General features: G+C 37.0%; 1 protein-coding gene across 1 annotated transcript in view; it reads left to right on the forward strand.

The window, feature by feature from the left end:
- The window catches only part of ELAC1 (elaC ribonuclease Z 1), a 41,806-nt gene that overhangs the window by 8,618 nt on the left and 13,653 nt on the right, over positions 1 to 19,535 (forward strand). The gene's annotated exons all lie outside the window — the stretch shown is intronic.

Raw genomic sequence — 19,535 nt, forward strand, 5'->3', positions numbered from 1 at the left:
TGTATTGGACATTGAGAAACATGTACAGTAAGATTCTATAGTGTTAAACGTCTTATTGAAAAATTAAGGTGTTATAGTAATTTTTAATAAAATTGCGATTAAATCGCAATGATTTTTTTTCCCCCCCTTTATCGTTGTCAGTATATTTATGAAAATCTTAGTAGTGCTCTCCAAATAATATATCCGCTTATGGCAGGGTTATAACACAATACAAATAATAATTTTCCTTAAAAATAGAAACCCTTAATCAACATGCATCTACTAGAAACAATACAATTAATATAAATATCTGAATTCTTTTATTTAGTTAATATCCATGAACATTTTTGAAATATATTTGTAATAAAAGGAATATAAAATAAATGATAAAGTTAAAACCAACTATTAAGATATGCTATCCCTTTTACAAAACCCAGAAAAATATACCTTCACAAATCAGCCTTATTTACAAATAGCCTTTTATTTAGTTAACACAATGGGACTAAAAACCTTTAACATCCAAGCAGTACAATTCTAAACTGTGCTTATAAACAATAGGATAATATATATATATTCTGCTATTTAACTGTAATTTATCCTAATACAATATTAATTTACAATATCAGAACTTGCACAGATGAGTTACTTAGCCAATCAGATACAGAGTTACTTAGCCAATCAGATACAGATTTAAACAATATATAGGCTGTGACTACCAATTTAAAATACAATATACACTTCTGAATTATTATTATATATTTGCATAGATAAACAATTTGATTGGGATTAGTTTAACAATACATAGGCTATAAAATGCTTATTTGAAATATGCACTATGTCCTTAACTCTGTTACATACAACAATAGTAAATGTTTACTTTAAATGCTTGCATACAAACAGGCAGGCTAAGAGCTATTCAAGGTTATACAATACAATTTAAAAGCCCAATTTGTTCTTTCCAATTCAAAAATTGAAATTTTACTGTAGTGACTATGCATATAATTTAGCTTACCAAAAACCTTGTATACATTACCAAATAAACAGCAATCCAGTTTCCAATGTTTCTCAACAGATCCAATTTCACCTCAGAAATTCAAAATTGGGGGTATTGCATATGGAGTCCAACAGTAGTTGTGTGCTTTAATAATAACCACAGTAGTTATCCTTTCAGGATTAGCCAGCAACCTCCTTATCAGTCTCTATGCTGGGGGTTAAATCATCTGATTTCACCCCTCCCCTTTTTTTGATTATTATCAGTCATTGGTGAGTATTGGAAACGCCCACGGAGCCTTGTCTCGGATTGGTTCTTTGCAACTGAACATGGATTGGTTTATTTGGTAAGTATGTTGTCAAGGAAATGCATTCTTGCAACAACCAATCATCTCATGGCTGCAATTTCGCATCATAACACTAGGTGGCAGCAGACATACAAACAAAACAAATTCACCTTTACATTTCTAAAACATTTTTTTTTAACAAGTTAATTATTCTCATAACATGGTTATTTAATCAGATCACACTCTTTGCATTAATCATATATAACCCCAATTATAGATGGTTAATATTTTGTTATTTTTTCTGATTATTCTGATACCAAATATGTTATATTAACATTTTATTATATTAAGGCAATTTAATACTGCTAATTATTAGCTTAAAATGCATTATAATTTTATCAGTATCCTGGCATTTCTATACAAATAACAGCCTATTTTTAATTCAGTATTGTATTCCAACAAGAATATGCGATATTTTATGTTTCTAATAAGCCCTGGATGTATGAACCTTCTTCATGCAGATCTGAAATTATATGTCTGAAAAATACAAACAATACAGAGGTTATTAAACATTTTTGACTGACTAAAACAGTTGCCTATCACGCTTAGCAAATATCCATGTAAAAATAGAGAATCAGAGAATTTCCCAAATTTCTATATTTAATACATTCTGAGGCATGCATTAAAAAAAAAAATGATTATTTGCTGTATGTTCAGTAAATCTCAAAGTCACACCTTAGCATTTGTCTGTGTTTCATAAGGTCTTCACTGGCCCACCCACATAGCATGGGGTCAATCCACGAGTAGTTGTAAAAGTCTCAATACAACATATTTTCTGTTTAGCTAGCAGTGCAGACGTGTATTTGATGTTTAGGGATAACTAACACCTATGTGCATAAAAGCTGTTTCCCTATGATTTTGACCAGTTTCAAGAGGGTATTTCAAACATCTCGTCTCCATACATTGTGTGGTGTCACCTATCTGACAATCTATCCTCTTAATTTGCCTTTTATGACTCATCCTGTCTTAAACTGTAAGTTGATTATAGCAAATTTGGTATGGGCTACATGTTCACACTTTAGCTAGGAATCTCTCTTTTAAAGTAATCCTTAAGAGTTTCCTGTGTAATTGAAAAAGTGGGGGAGAATTAAACCTGTTTGAAGTCAGTTCTTCTGAATGCAATGAGTCATTTTCTACTGATCAGTGAAATATCTGATCAAAGATACAGATTTATTAATCTTGAAATATATGATTAAAATATATATTTATTAACCTCACATATACCTTGACATCGTCCAGCCCTAACCACCATCTTGTAAAAAATAAATATATCAGGTGCTTAGTTGGGGCAGGTGATCACCTGTATATTAGATTATATAATACAATTTAGTGAACATTTATAAAGGTGCATCTATGGATGAGTTCGATAAGCTAAAATATTATTACTTAAAGGGACAGTATACACCAATTTTCATATAACTGCATGAAATAGACACTACTATAAAGGATATGTAAAGATACTGATCTAAAAATCTAGTATAAAACATTTTAAAAATTTACTTAGAAGCTTCAAGTTTAACATTGTTGATAAGATTAGCTGGAACACCCAGTGAAAGGAGCTGGGTGCAGATATCCTATCCTCCCCCTTCCCTGCATATGAAAAGACAGATTAGACATACAGGAGCCAGTAGTGGTCTGTAAACCTGTATACATCTGACACTTTGGGACTTGGTAAGGAGTCTGAAAACCTGCACAATGTTATTTAAAAAAAATAAGCAAAACTATACATTGCTACAATAAAACTCCCAGATAGGCTATATAAATGGATCATCTAAAAAACATGAATGCAAAGAAAAATCTAGTGTATAATGTGCCTTTAACATCCAGTAGTTCTCTTTTTAAAGGGATTTAAAAGTGCAAAAAGAAAATGCTCTAATATGTAAGAATTTTATTATTTCACTGTTGTTTGCAAATAACTATGTGTTTAACTCCTGCAGATGCATTAAACACATAGATAAAGTCAGCTCCAGAGCAGCAATGCGCTAATGGGAGCTTGCCCACTTCAAAACTCATATTTTTTGTGAGCCGACGATTTGAACTGTTCTCTAATTGGCATTTAAGCTACAAAAATAGTGCCGTATGGCTAGAGAGCTCATTGAAGAACAGTTAAAACCGTTAGCTCACAAAAAATATGAGTATTGAAGTGGACTGCCGGAGCGTAGGGTATTAGAATTGCACGGCTAGATTAAAAAGTAAGTTACAGCCTATCTTTCTTAGAAGCGATCAATAAAAGCTCATCTAAAAACATTGCTTTGATTCCGGACCTGATTTTAAAACATGTCAAGTTTACCATCACTTTGAGACCCTTTAGGAAAATACAGCAATCGGTGCATTAACTCTGAATCCTAGTGCAGGTTGATGTTTCATTATTTTGCAATTGCCAGTGCTGGGAATCATTCCTGAGGGAGGTAGTACTGAGTGAATCCATTTCAGGGTCTATAAAATTAAAGTTTGTGCATTTAAGGGTGAAGTTTATGAAGTGCAGTACATTTACAATAATACAGGGTTACAGTTTAGCTCATGAGATATTAATTTCTTATGTTCTGTTCTACATTATTCTATAGCACAGAAAACATGGCAGAGTTAACATTATTTAACTGGTTTAGCTATTCAACCAAGTGTACTGTTATTTTAATGTGCAATTATACAAATTACTGATTTAATTTAAAAGAAGATAATTAATCTGTAAATCTTAATTGTAATTATTTTCTCAGGTCTCTCTGTGTTTTATGGAGAGATGTAGGGACTCTTAAAGAGCTCAACCATCTTGTAAAAAATGTATCAGGTGCTTAGTTGGGGCAAGTGATCACCTGTATCTTAGATTATATAATACAATTTAGTGAACATTATAAAGGTGTATCTATGGATGAGTTTGATAAGCTAAAATATTATTCATTAGGGGGGCGGAGCTAACACCCGACATGATCAGACGTAGCTGTTTAGAGCTCCGACTATAAGTGATAGATTTTAAGTACTATAAACAAACATATTTATTCTTGAAAAACAGAATGAGAAGCAGTCTGCCAGGAACGAACAGCAGCATCAATAGCTTGTTCTATGGCCCGGTTGCCACCTGGTAGTAGCTTCTTTCTGCCCAATTGTGCTTTTCACAGAGGAAAACTTTCCTGTAGTATATCAGTCTGATCCCGCCGACATGGTCAGTCCAGCCCCGAAATACCAGGCAATTCTCCTCTGAACAAGGAACATGACAACCCCAGACGATCGTTTCGGCCTCCTTTTGGGTCTCGTCAGTGAGACATATCCCTCTAAGCACATTGGGCAAGGAGTCCACGTCTGGTTTCCCCTATCACCCTTGGGCTGTTTCTTGGGTGGTAACTAGCCATAGAATAAGCTATTATGCTATTGTTCGTTCTCAGGTTGAGCACTTCTCTCTTTTTATTTATGCAAATTGTGACACTTGGGGAAGTCTCCCTAAGTGTGATGTGGGAATCCAGACGTGGACCCGTTACTCAGTGTGCCTAGAGGGATATGGATGCACCTCACTGACGAGGCCCACAGTGGGCCGAAGCGTGGGGTTTTGCTGTTTTTCTCGTTCAGAGAGGGATTGCCTGGTATTTCGGGGCTGGACTGTACTGTGAAGGCAGGATCAGACTGATATGCTTCAGGAAATTTCTTCTCTGTGAAAGGCACATGTTGAGCAAAAAGAGGCTGCTTCTTGGGTGGTAACTAGCCATAGTACAAGCTATTATGCTATTGTTCGTTCTCAGGTTGAACGCTTCTCTCTTTTTATTTAAACATATTTATTCTGTTTGGCTTCATTTGACCTACTAAGCTACCTACATCGGATAATTCATTAAATTGAAGGATAAGCAGTGTCTGGCACACAGTGGAAGCCAAAGTGTAGGAGAAGATTGCCTCATGTACCGGAAGAGCCTATTGGGCCATCACTACTAAACAAAACTTATTTTGGAAAGAACTACTGTGCACAGGCGACCACAGCATATTCGACAACCCGGGGTCCCTATAAGAAATTGGTTGCTGCCATCTCTTCAACTATTGTGACCAGCTGTCGTGCCTACTTTTCAGGTCCAAGTATATATATAGCAGCGGTCATCTTCCCACTCACGTGGGAAACACCAGACTGATTTGGTTACCCGATCTGAGGTTATGCCATACTAAACAGAGCATGTTGTGGAAGTCCCCTATCGGGGTGAATTGAGCATGAAGCAAACCGAGATGGTGGTAGACAGATGGATGTCGGCAATATTGTACCCCTTGCATGAGTGTCTTACCAGGCTTGAACGAAGGCTCACCGAGGTGTGTGAGACTGTATTGAGGGACACAGAGTTCTCAGAGCACACCGCAGGACTTCTGAATGCTGCATGCCCTAGTACATCAGCTGGTGGTAAATGTGATGTGAGAGACGCACTTGATCCTTTGCACTACAAGATGGCCATATCTGCCCCAATACTCTTGCTGACCAGATTGAACCGCAGCGCTTCCTTAGCCCCAGAGCCTTCTACTCTCAAGGATTGTCTCTCCTCCAGGATTAGACTAACAATGATCACAGGGGATGGAGACCGGTTTGCTAATCTGAAAGCCTACTACCGGCACAAGGAATATCTGGTTACTACAGGCCGAAAAGGAATTGGCTGACAGTCCCTAACATGCTGGACTTTACCTCCACACCCTACAGATGGACTAATTCTATGATGCTTTATTTCTTGTACAGCTCAGTAAAGTTGACTCAGGGCTGTTGGTTACCTAAGATTGTGTGGTGTGTACAGTTCTTCTTAGATATTGTTTATTCTAACAGGGACATTGACACGTATGTAGACAGATGAACCCACCAGTTATACCCTATACTGCTTTTAGCTCTTACACTACCTTTCATGTTAATATTGATAATTTGTGTAATAAATGCCTCACCTGGTATACTCAGCTGGTTCCTACATAAATATATTCAAGTTATTCTGAGTTTCACTAGGGCCTCACAGGTAACTTACTGCTAGACCCATTAACGACACTACACCAGACACTAAGCAACAGTGCTTTCAGACTGTTATTGTGAACACGCTCGACTGGGGGCAGCTATTTCACTCACGTTAAAGTGGGTTAGGACACTTGAAGATAATCTATAGGGGAAACATTCTATACCACTCATGTGGTACAGTTTAGATTGGTGTTTAGCCAATCTTTAATGTTATTATATTGATATGCTACAATGTATAGTTTTTACAGATATCTTGGTTCTCATACTATCTTTACTCCAATTCCACCCCCCTATTTAGATTACCACTTTATTTGAGTTTGAATTCTGCTATGGATATATTGCAATTAGGAAGGCTCTTTAATTAACCCTACATGGAGCACGACTTTTTTTAAGAAGTGGGCTACTTAAGATAGCAATAGATTCTGTCTTCCGAGATTAATGCTTAGGTTCTAATGCTGATATATTGTCTATTCACTTGTTTATATGGATACTATATACTGCATGTGTTCAAATATATTTAATTGTTGGGGTATAGAACCTTGATATAGAACAACATCAACCTTGGTCCATAAAGTGAGTAATCTGCTGCTGAGTCATAGTTAGGGATAGGGGACTATATTGCTACGGGGCCAAGATAGTCATGTGTAAAGCGAATAGACTAAAAGTAGTTAACTGATAGAAAATGCTTCTTTTCATATACAGTTGATCCACCTGTTGCCTAGGTATAGGGCCCATGCCCGGGTGACAAGGTTTACTTCCCTGGAATTGTGGATAACAAATTCCTCTTTTACTATACTACTTATATAATTGCATTTTATCTCTATAAGCACTACATGATTGATTTTGATAGCCTCATGTTCATCGTCGATATAATCCCTCCCTTTTCCCTACTACATAACATAATAAAAGAGACAGCTCAGATGGTAAAGCCTCGTCAGGATATATATTGACACTCCACGATCTCTCAGCAGACCGATTCCCACACAATAAGATTCCAGCCCCACCTAAAATGCCCCTCTTATTCCAAGATAATCCAGTATCAGGCATTGGTCAAGTCCCCTCTCCCAGAGTTTACGAAAGTAGACAAAGGAAAATTATCCTGTCTGAGAGCGACAATTTCTTGTATAATATCCCCTTTTTCGTTATGTTAAACTGGCAATATAACACTTTAAAAAAAAAAAAAAGTACTCTATTGACCTGTGCCCGCACGATAGGGGAGCCTGACGTGTTACTGACGACATTCACATATTGGACTGTAGTTTCAGAGTGTATGTTGTGTTATACCAGTTGGTTTCTTACAGCAACCTAATATGAGTATCTATTGGCCATCCAGTTCAGGTTATATTACAAAGTAGTGCAAAAAGGAGGCGAAGCGGAGCTCCAATTAAAACTTAAATACATTTTATTAGTGTAAGTTAAAATGTTCACACATATGTGCAGAAAAAATGGGGGTCAGAGCATAGCTGATGCGTTTCGGCTTCCTGCCATTGTCAAAGCTAGTTAAAAATGAGAGGTTACTATCCCACCTTTAAATGAACAAGTTAACCCCCATTGGCTGTTACTCACACACCTCCTTTAACAATAAGTCCATCCTCCCAATAAAGGATCAAGGGGGAGGGGTTACTATAGGTAAGTTGCTTATGTAAGTCTTGTTATATGAACCACTGCTAAACTTATTAAAAGACTTATTTTGAAAAAAAACATTTATATTGCTGGATATACTCGAGAACCTGAGTGCATTAAATATGCACCCATAAACCTTGAAAATTTAAGAGAATGCAACAGCATGTTGGAATTACAGAAAATTCTCAATGTGGTGTATATTGAAGGAAATTGTACAGTGGACGGCTCCATGTAGGACTTGAAGTGAGTTATGCAACAACATCTATTTGGTTTTTGCATTTAGGCATTGTGTAGCACAAAACATTTGCCTAATATTCACATGTCAAACAATTGTATCTGGTTCAATGACAGTTCCTCTGAGAATATGGCTTAAATGCACGCCCTATACATATTATACTGCAAAACATCAACAATCAGATACTTTAAAGTCCCTTCATCTTGTCTGTATAGTTAGTAGTTTAAACACTTTCTAATATGTCTGGCTGTGAAATTAAAGAACAATAGCTATATGTCACCTAGTGAGAATATTACGATAATACTCCGTCTGTTCCCTCAGAAAGGTGTGGGAAACATGCTCAAGTGTAGCCATACATACTAACATCATAAGAGTAGTGACAGGAGTATTAAACAAAGGAAGTATACTATGGGGTTTCTACTCCTAAGCAAGTTCTCTGATTCCTAGAGCATGGAGTGATTTTAAATTCATGAGAGTGAGTGTATTATACCTTGCAGAGTTATGTAGAGAGGAGTTTGGGGTATGGCTATGGTCTATTCCCAGTAATTAATAAGGTCATAGCTAGAATTTAAACCCGATGGAAACCTTGTTTTTAATATAAATATCCAGAAAGTTTCCTGCTTGGCCAGCCGCTTCTCTCTATCCCCTCCTCTCTGGTACTGGGACTCGTTCTATCATGTCCATTTAAATGTGTTAGAATTTTTATTATGTACTTGGGTGAAATGCTGTACAAGGGAAGTACTGGCTTTACATATTCTTATGCTAGACAGATGCTCTCTAATTCGGGACCTGACTTCTCTGGTCGTCATTCCCGTGTACTGTTTGTGCACGTGATCAAGTAAACGACAAACGTGGAGCGACAGTTCATGCACGTATTCTTAATATATGTAGAACCTGTGGCAGAAGATTTGAAATGATCACCTTGTTCTACTTTCTCACACGCTACATAATCTCTACTGTGGCACTTGAACATGCCCTTATTCGACAACCAGGAGGATTGTACAGTGGAAACGGGGTAATTTGATAGTAGCTACCTGATTACCTATTGTTTTATTTTGTCTATAGGAGAACTTACAGATCTTAGGTGAAAACTTTTCAAGCCCATCATCCACTTTTAGCATAGGAAGATGTTTTTTTTATAATGTTACAGATGTGGTTGTAGTGTTCAGTGTATTCTGTTGTGAAAAGCAGACTGTCACTTTTTGTAAAGGCATTTGTTACAGTGCCACATGAGAGATTAATGCACAAAATTAAGGGACTGGGACTAGCTGAAAATGTTAGCTCATGGATAAATAACTGGATAAAAGATAGGGAGCAACGTGTAGTAGTAAATGGATCATACTCAGATTGGACAAAGGTAATCAGTGGCGTCCCCCATGGATCAGTACTGGGCCCTGTTCTTTTTAATATTTTTATAAATGACTTGGAGCAAGGATTAAATAGCGACATCTCTATTTTTGCAGATGATACTAAGTTAAGTAAGGTCATTAGGTTAGAGCAGGACAAACTCTCTTTACAAAGGGATTTGCTAAAATTAGAACTATGGGCAAGTCAATGGAAAATGAGATTTAATACGGAAAAATGCAAGGTTCTACATTTTGGAAGTAAAAATAAGCAGGCTATGTATTTTTAAAATGGGACAAGACTTAGCCAAACACAGGAGGAACGGATTTGGGAGTAGTAATAGATAACAAGCTAAAGATGGGTGCACAATGCAGGGCAGCGGCTTCAAAGGCTAATAAGATACTAGCATGTATTAAAAGAGGCATTGATTCAAGGGAGGAAAGCATAATTCTGTCATTTATATAAAGCCCTGGTAAGACCTCACCTTGAGTTTGGAGTGCAGTTCTGGGGACCGATTGCTAAAAAAGATATTGCAGAACTAGAAAAAGTTCAGAGAAGGGCCACAAAGCTAATAAGGGGATTGGAGAAATTAACCTATGAGGAGAGGCTAGCCATACTGGGTCTATTTTCTTTAGAAAAAAGGCGCTTGAGAGGTGACATGATTACTTTATATAAATATATTCAAGGCCCATATACAGAGATGGCAGAAGCTCTGTTTATTCCAAGAAAATTGTTTCTGACAAGAGGTCATAATTTAAGGTTGGAGGAAAGGAGATTTAATCTCCTGCAACGGAAACGTTTTTTCACTGTAAGAGCAATAAAATTGTGGAACTCATTACCAAAGGAGGTAGTGAATGCCAATACCATAGATACATTTAAAAATAGTCTGGATAAATTTCTGTATATAAACAAAATTAATGGATATGATTGCTAGTATTAAATGGGTCACATTTTAATGAGGTTATTTAAGCTTAACTGGAGCTTTTTGAAAGTATTTTAGATTTGTATTGGTTGAACTTGATGGACTTCAGTCTTTTTTCAACCTTATCTACTATGTTACTATGTAAATGGCTCTCTAGTTGTTTTAAGTGTTGCACTTGATGGACATAAGAGGTCAGATCTATTAATACCATTCACTGATTCTGAAGCTTTAATGATAGTTTCATCTCTGTAACCCCTTTCTTTTAGTCTTTTGGTAAGATCTCTTGAGTCTAGTTCATATTGCTCCTTTTTTGAGCAATTGCGCTTAAGGCGAATGAACTGGCCTTTCGATATCCCCTGAAAAACACTCTTTGGGTGACAGCTTTTTGCATGCAGCAGGGTATTGCCAGTAATTGGCTTCCTGAAAACCTTAGTTTGCACCTCCTCACCGCTGTGACCCATTAGAGTGATGTCAAGATAATTAATGCTTAATGGATTGGACTCAAATGTAAAGAGATACCCAAATCATTGGTATTTAGGTAGTTAACAAAGAATGATACTTCTACTTCACTCCCTCTCCAAATGAATAGGAGATCATCAATGAATATCCTATATGTCACTATCTTCGAGTAGAAGGGGTCCTTTACTCCATATATGTGGTCCTGCTCCCACCACCCCATAAATAGGTTGGCGTAGGAGGAGGTGAATTTCGCCCCCATAGCAGTTCCACATACCTGGAGATAAAAGACCCCCTCAAACTCTAAGTAGTTGTGAGTGAGAAGAAGTGAGTCATGATGTTTCAATAAGAAAAACCTCAAGGCCAATAGGCCTTTTTCTTGCGGGATAGAGGAGTACAGGGCTTTGACATCCACAGTGAGCCATCTGTATTTGATCTTTCCATATTATACATTCCATCAAACTAAGGAAGTGCTTAGTGTCTCTCACATAGCTCCAAAGTTCAAGTACCATTGGCTGTAGAATTAAATCAAGCCACTCGGCTAAGTGCTCTAAAAGTGATCCAATAGGCCTCCCTACCACATTGTCCAAGGATTTGTGGACTTTAGGGAGGTGGTTAAAAATGGGGATCCTAGGGTTTGTGATCAACAGGTAGTCCCCTGTGTCCTTATCTATATAGCCCTTCCATCGTCCACTAGATCACGCAGTTTTTTACTGAAAACTTTAGTGGAATCCGAATTTTGGACTCTGTAGTCATGGGTATTACCCAGCTGTCTCTTAGCTTCCTGGACAAAATAACTTCTGTCTCACTTCAAGACCTACATTGAGCCATCCACTGTACAATTTCCTTCAATGTACACCACATTGAGAATTTTCTGTAATTCCAACATGCTGTTGCATCCTCTTAAATTTTCAAGGTTTATGGGTCCATATTTAATGCACTCTATACTGAAAGAGGTTCTCGAGTATCCAGCAATATAACAAGACTTATAAGCAACTTACCTATAGTGACCCCTCTCCCTCGATCCTTTATTGGGAGGATGGACTTATTGTTAAAGGAGGTGTGTGAGTAACAGCCAATGGGGGTTAACCTGTTCGTTTAAAGGGTGGGATAGTAACCTCTCATTTTTAACTAGCTTTGACAGCGGCAGGAAGCCGAAAAGCGTCCGCTATGCACTGACCCCCATTTTTTCTGCACATGTGTGTACATTTTAACTTATACTAATAAAATGTGTTTAAGTTTTAATTGGAGCCCAGCTTCACCTCCTTTTTGCACTGCTTATATTCTGACCCTTTGAAGCGTTGAGCACCTATTGGGGAAAATCCCTATCTATATTCCCCCACTGAGCCGATCAGGAGCTGATTACAGACTGCCAAGAGGGACCCTGAGAGGAGTTTAAGACATACCACAATGCATACGGTACTGCACAGCAGCAAGCCACTCCTCTTAGGAGCTTTCCCCACACCCCCGGTGACGTCTGAAGAGGGAGGTCGTAGGTATCACGCTGCACACTGTTGTTTCCGGAAGACGCCCGACAAGCAGTGAAGCAGCACGGACCGCCGGCGCAAGTGGATTACCTTTTCTCCCCAGGACCGGACTCACCTTGGAGCGGGGTGTTTCAGAGTAAGCTCATTTCATCTATTTAAGGCACTTTGTCTCACTTTGAGCCCTAACACTGAGTCCACTATTGGACTACACATTGAACTTTGAGTGCTCTGTATTTGGATCCCATTTGGGCATTACTGTTACATATGGTTACGCCAGGTCATTATTTCGATATAAAGTCTGGGCAATAAGTATCCAAAGGAGAACTGTTGTTTGACATTTTATATATTACAAAGTAACCTATGATAATAAGTACAAAAGATATATAGGCTAAACTAGTTCCTATTTAACTTGAGTTAAATTTACATATCTCAGGGTACACCATAGTTGGGAATCATTTCTTGGATGTGCCATTCTCCATACCAACACCAGGAAATAGTTTTGAGCCCTCTTAGCTTCCATCTATTTTGATTTGGCTACGATTTTGGCAAACTAATAACACATATGTTATATTGTATAATATCACCTGGGTTCTGGTTTATATGGCTATGTTAGCTCCAATAATATACACCCGGAAAGGGAGGAAAAGAGAGAGGAAAGAAAGGTATCTCCTGTCGCCCTTTCCCGCTCTACGGGATAGAGAGGGTTATATCCATTACCCCTTTCCCGTCTTTCGTCCAGTGGTGACAGCAACCCCCGAGGGGAGATACCACTTATGTCCCTCTCTATGTCCGGAGATGATATGTTTCTATACCAACCCGGCCTCAAAGTTATATTTCCTTATATGTGCCTCCTAGCCTCTAACCTCACTCCTTTGAGTTTTTGATGGCTCCGTTCCACCATTTTTCCTTATTCCCCCCCCCCCCTCCTTACACCAGTGAGCTTACTTCGTAAGCAAAGGAAAATGAATCCTATAGAAATATTTATTTTCTCTCTCCATGATAACAACCTAATTCATTCATCTTCATCAACTATACTTTATTTCCATGAAACTTAAAAATTTCCGGTTATAAATAGACTCTGAAGTTTGAGCAACTCATTTTCTGTACTGGAACAGAGTAGACAGACTGCTAAAAGATTTATTATATCATTGATATTATTTTGGTATTGCATCTCCCTAGACGATGATGATTTGTTGATGAGTGTACTTCTTATGTTTACAGAAGAACGAAATGTTGCCCATAATGGTTGAAACTTATTATATAATTTGTTGGTGATATATATATTTAATGGTTTAGCTCAAAAGTGGCTATAGACTCAACTCACCTCCATTGCATATTTATACTTTACCACTGTCCAAGAGTGGCCTACTTATTTAAGAAGAGGTGTATATATAATTACAAAAATGAGGTTACTGATATCTCTGCCTATTTCATTTTGAATATATATTTTCCTGACTGTACACTGTTTATATATACACCAACGTTTGTACTAAAGTTTTGGAAATTTTACATACATTGTATATATTTATAATAACCTCAATAAAAAATAATTGGAAAAAATATATATTATTCATTAACATCCAGTAGTTATCTTTTTAAAGTGCAAAAAAGCTCAAATATGTTAGAGTATTTTATTATTTCACTTTTTGCATATATTTTTTGTGGAATTTGTTAAAAATACCCCCGCCTATATTCATTGTTACCTATTGCAGATGCATATTATATATGCCAATGAGGAAGATTACATTTTCTCTGATTATTAACAAAAATAAAATTTATTTTTTAAATATGCTCAAAAAATACCTGGTTCCTATATTTTTGAGCTTGCTCCTCCTAGATTTATACACATTTGTCAAGCATTGTTTTAGGCATTTTAGGGGTCTATAATACATTTTTTTTACAGAATGCTTCCTATAATACACTAGTAAGTTATATTTGGCAGTATAACTCTGCTGAATATTTGTACATCCTGTTCCTACATGCTTTGGTTAAACATGTATTTTTCAAAGATACTTTCTGAACCAATGGCTAAAAAAAAAAAAAAAACTAGGATTGTAAACTATTTTGAGTTTCTGTGTTGCCAAAGCATAATTATTTATTTGACTTCTATTTTAGTAAAGTCCATAATCCAAGCAAGGGAAATCTAAAACCATAAGAGATACTATCAAAGATTCTTTAACATGTGTTACACTGGCTTATTAAACTTTCTTGACCTGTTGATATCGCAGCTGTTACCAGCATTGCTGAGATCAGCAGGTGTAACCTCCGCACGAAGCAAATGGGATGCCAGCACCCCCACACTCATAACTGTTTTGGGATACTGTTGAGTAGAACCTATGAATTTAATAGCAACTGCATGATTTAAAATTTAATAGCAACTGCATGATTTAAAATGACATCCTTCATGGTTAGGTTTATTCCCAGCTTCTAAAACTAGTCTTGCTTAAAGGGATATGAAACCCCAAAATGTTCTTTTGTGATTAAGGCTTTTATGATTTTTGGCTTTGCCAGTCTTTCAATTCGTGGGTCTGGTGATATATTCAAAGAACGTGGGCTAACCCTCTCTGTTCAGAGGAGTGATAATGTCTCTACTTTAGGAAATAATAAGGATTGCAGTTTCAGCAAAAGTCTGACAACATCGCCACTTATCTCTGATCGCGCGCGTGTGTGGGGCTGTATTTAAAGTATATTTACACAACAAAGACGCCATTTTCTAAAACAAAAAATGGTTTCTGGGTAGTAACACTTCAAATAATACATATGAAAATTGAGTTTCACTAGATTTCTCACAATAGAAATTCTCACCAATGAAAAACTGGTGAGACGGATATGGCTAAGAAGGTGCATCTAATGTGGAGGACAGTGCTTTGAATATTTCCCCATTAAAATACAGGTTACTGTAAGTCCTATTTAATTTAAAGTGGACGGATAACAGCAATTTTGACAAATCTTCAGGTTGCTTCTTTTAAAAAGAGAAAAAAAAACATATAGTGAAACTGTAAAATTCAATTATATACAGCAAGCTGAGCAATCCTACTTACAAGTTGCAGCATTTCAATTGCTCTAAGAATTGAGCTTAATAGGAGAAACCCAGGGTAATGCAAGATGCATTGTAGTCTCCGGTGCTGGTTACAAAGTTTTTATATGTAATACACATAAAGGTGTATTATTCATGTGCTTTCATTAATATATTCACCATAACCCCATCTCAAACTAGCCCCACTACACTATAAACCCCTAAAGCACCATAACCCCCATCGCAAACAAACTCACTACACTATTAACCCTTAAAGCAGCATAACCCCCATTGCAAACTAACCTTGCTGCACTATTAACCCCTAATACGCCATAACCCCCAAACTATCCCCAAGGCAGAACATGCTGTGATCTGAAATGTCATTGCATAAAATGCAGCATGTCTGCAGAAAGAACAGGACGCATGCAGGAACTGTTTTCACTTTGCAGTGCTGCTGCTCTTCAAACAGCACTGTGCTCTGACTGCACTGAGTAAGTTTTCCTAAACACAATGTAACCAGAGCAAAGTGCTGTTTGAAGAGAACAGTCAAACATGAAGCAGTGCTACAAAGTGGCTGTGCATTGATTGATGACTGGCTCTCAGGGATTTTTCAACCCCGTCCCCTAACCTTTCCAGGTCTGCAAAGCTGTGACTCTTGAATGTAAGACATTGTGAGCATTGCCCCTTTTTATTACAACAAGTTGACCATATAATTTTGTGATGTTAGACCAAGAGCACAGGAAACTAATGTATTCAAGAGACATTTTAAAAACGTAACACAATTTCTTTTTTTTTTTCTCTGCAGCTAATTTGCAATGCAATTTTCAACTCATGCACTATATTATAAAACTTTAAAATTGCTTTATACTCCAGTTAATCAGCACATTACAATTGAGCTGGTGCTTTAGTGTAACTACCTAATCGCAAATTTCATTTAATTTCAAAATGACCTGCATACATTTTTTTTACAAAAAATGTAGAGACTCCTAACCTAAAGCCACCTAAAGACTCCTAACCTAAAGCCACCTAAGTTAAAAAGAACAGTATACCTTTAAAAATAAAGAAGCCCCCCCCCTAAAAAAAAATTCTAAACATAAATCCCAAAGCCAAGAAATTACCCAAAGTAACAGAAAACATAAAAAACTAATTCCTATTACAATCCGAAGTCTTTTCTCTCTTCTTTTCTTGATCCGTCGCAAGAAAAGGTAATCCCCAAATAAAGGCCAACGGTGGATTATCCTTTCCTGTGTGGATTATGCCAGATTAAGAATGAAGAGAGAAGACTTCAGATTGTTTTTTTTAGTAATGTTTTTGGGTGGGGGCTTTTTTCTTATTTCTAGGTTATATCTTTTTAAAAGTATACGGTTCTTTTTTAATTTAGGGGTTCTAGTTTCTTGAGGTGTTAGCAGTTAGAGGGTTAATAGGGTGGTAGGGTTAGTTTGCAATAGGGGTCATCTCTGTAGGGGTAATAGTCTAGTGGGGTTTGCTTGCGATGGGGGTTATTTCAATTTAGGGATGAATAGTTTGGTGGGGATAATTTACAATGAGGTCATGGTGCTTTAGGGGTTAATAGTATAGTGGGTTAGGTTGCGATGAGGTCATGGAGTGTTAGTGGTTAATAATCTAGTGAGGTTAGTTGTTATGGGGGTTATGTTGCTTTAAGGGTTAATAGTGTAGGGCTGTGTAGCAGGTTTTTTTGGTTTGCTCTTTTTGAATAAACAAATGTATCAAAGATTTTCAATCAATACATTCTTTATTCTTTCCATTTGTGTAGACTGGTCTTTGTTTATTTGTTTGCGTACTGAATAAATGAATTAGACAATGTACATGTCTAACGTGTAAATGGGATCATTTACATTACATCTTCAATGTGAGTGGCGATGCCGCTTTGAAAATATCGTTGGTATGAGAAATGTATAATAAAACTTTAAAGTCTTCAAACACTGATTTTTCAGCCCTTTTGAAAATTTCGATCCTACAACGGATCCCTTTTGAAAAATTGCCATTAGAGTGAAAGTAAAGTCAGGGGTTGCGCTCTTTATATATCGAAATTACATGCAAAATAAAGTTAACTTTCATTCATGAATTTTTATTCATCTATTTCTAAATACTTTTTTTCCCTTTCACATTGTGTGCAAACTGCTAATCGTTCCTCCACCCGTGTTAAAAATTTTTTTTTTATTATTTTGCTGTGACGAATCGATCGGTATCTAACCGTTTGGCTACCCCATTGGCATCTCCAGCATCAATAACAACGCCCACATCTTCTAATGCGCATGCGGCTACCTCCCAACGCACTCTTTCTTAAAGCACGTTCATGCTAGCCGCATGCGCATTGACAAAGGGAATCTTGCTCTTTTGTCATACAAGTTACACAGAGCTTGCGAGCTTAGCGATCACCTGAAGTAGTGTTATATCTTACAGTAAGTATAGAATGTTAAAACTGCATCACTAGAAAAATAAAGCTATATGTAATATGCAGTTATTTCAACATTATATCCTCAAATTGTGCACTTTAAGACGCAGTCTTCACACCATCTACGCTGAAACTCTAAACAATGAATCAAGTGATTCACTGATAGTATGTATCTCAGCGTAGTGAGTGTAAGTGCGCATGCGCAAATTTTGGATTGTCAGGTACGAGCGCGCATCATTACGCAATTTACTATTCTGTCCGTTGAACAGTGAAAAAGGCCTAAACCCGGAAGAATGCGAGGGGGCGGAGGAACACACTGTACAATGTGAACGGTAAAAATAAATTTATTTACAGATACTTATATTTTTGGCTTGAGTGTTTATTAGGAAGGCTAACTGCAGCTTGATTCACTGGAAGCAAAATTAACTTTCACTTTAACACAATGCTTTGATCATCAGGGCCTTAGACAGAGCATACAAGTTAAAAAAAATCCAATTTACTTCAATTATCAAATTTGCTTTGTTCCCATGTTATTCTTTGTTGAAGAGATACTTACTTAGGCATCTGGAGCACTACATGGCGGAAATAGTGCTAAAGCTCTCGCAAATGGATAACATTCTTGCAAAACTGCTGCCGTACAGTGCTCCAGACTCATGCAGGCTCCTGAGCTTGCGTCTGCTTTTCAACAAAAGATACCAAGAGAATAAAGAAAAATTGATATTAGAAGTCAATTGGAAAGTTGTTAAAAAAAAAATTGATTGTTCTCCGAATCATACATTTTTTTTGGGGGGGTTCATGTCCCTTTAATTTTGTTAGTCCGTCCAATTCTAACCTTGAAAAATAAATGCTTTCCTAGGAGCTACAATAATAGTACTGAAGCTTGTTAGTAAATTGTATAAATAGATCCCTATTTTTATCAGAATGATTCAATTTGACAAATTTGTCCCTAAGAGGAAGAATTTGCAAATTAAGTTTCAAGTTACGTTGTTTTTATTGAGCCAAATGATTTGTCATTCTTTATGCTTCGCATTTTCTTTATTTACATTTATATCATTATTTTAATGCAATCATTTTTTTTTTTGTTAAGTTCAATTTTTTACAGTAAACATGTGGAGCCTATTAAACGTTTAACACTGTCTTTTAACGTTTCCAGTTGTTCATACTTCAGTGTACGTTGTTCCCCTCTCTGGTAACTTAAGTTGCAAAACCATTTTAGGAGCCTGGTGTTTGAGCAAACCAAGATTTAGGGAATGATGCAAGTATTTGCACTAACTTCAGAACTGAATCACGGTTGTAATAAAACAAGTTGAAGGAGTGTGAACCACTGAACGTTTAATATGAAACTGACACATATAATAATCTACACGGTCCATATACATGTTCCACCAGTTTTGTGAATGAAGTCTGAATGATTCTCACATAAAATTCCAAATATGGGGGGCGTGTCCGAGCAGCGTTCCTGACAGGACGCATCTACTATAAGCTCTGTAGGAACTCTCTATAATCCGCTGATTTAAGAGCACTTTACAACTAAACCATCTGAATATTTTAACATATCACAGTCACTGGAGTTACGGTGGCTATATCATACTCTTTGTTTGCTGTTTTTATGATAACAGAGCTATAGTTCGGGCGATCAAGACCTAAGGCGGCGGCCTATCTATAGGTAACGACCTCCCCCGGCTCCACCGGGTTTTCAGTGCTGGCAGCAGGTATCTGCCTTACTGACTTTTTCAGAAATAACATATTGAGATATATGAATATAC

Source organism: Bombina bombina, chromosome 2 (genome assembly GCF_027579735.1).
Source record: "Bombina bombina isolate aBomBom1 chromosome 2, aBomBom1.pri, whole genome shotgun sequence".
Classification (NCBI taxonomy): Eukaryota; Metazoa; Chordata; class Amphibia; order Anura; family Bombinatoridae; genus Bombina; species Bombina bombina.